The sequence below is a fragment of the Triticum dicoccoides genome, chromosome 2B (assembly GCF_002162155.2).
Source record: "Triticum dicoccoides isolate Atlit2015 ecotype Zavitan chromosome 2B, WEW_v2.0, whole genome shotgun sequence".
In the NCBI taxonomy this organism is placed as follows: Eukaryota; Viridiplantae; Streptophyta; class Magnoliopsida; order Poales; family Poaceae; genus Triticum; species Triticum dicoccoides.
The window spans coordinates 464379712-464380182 of record NC_041383.1 but is presented as its reverse complement, the minus strand read 5'-3'; the positions used below and the strand labels follow the sequence as shown (position 1 = coordinate 464380182).

The following is a 471-nucleotide window of genomic DNA, read 5'->3' as shown; positions in this document are numbered from 1 at the left end:
TAATTCGGTGGCCTCACCAAGTTGCCCCACGGCGGGCCAAGATCATCAACCGGTCTAGTGTATCCTTCAGCACGCATCGCATGCACACGCTCTAGAACCCACCGCTATCTTCTGTCGTCCCAACTTTAGGTGAGGTCCATGCATTGACCTTGTCAGTCTCAACTACCGTCGATGCCATCACGACGCCAGACCGCCCCACCACTCTGCGCGCGTCGCCGAGACAGCCATCGCCCACACGATAGATGCCACACCGCAGCACCTCCGGCATCGGAATGATCCGCACTCGCCGCGCACATCCTCCATCTCATACCCAAGACGACGCCTCCAAGGAGGTGCGGCACCATGGCGCCAACGCCGTCGTTCACAAGGAACTAGGGTTTTCACTCGGGCACGGAGGGAGAAAGGAACAGGAGGGTTGACCTCCTCATCGCTACCAAGGAGGAGAATGGCGCTCGGAGCGCCATCGACAAC

At 59.7% G+C, this 471-nt stretch overlaps 1 protein-coding gene across 2 annotated transcripts in view; it reads right to left on the bottom strand.

Moving 5' to 3' along the window:
• LOC119364247 (digalactosyldiacylglycerol synthase 1, chloroplastic-like) overlaps positions 1-471 on the bottom strand; it is a 51571-nt gene that overhangs the window by 4469 nt on the left and 46631 nt on the right. The window lies entirely within an intron of this gene.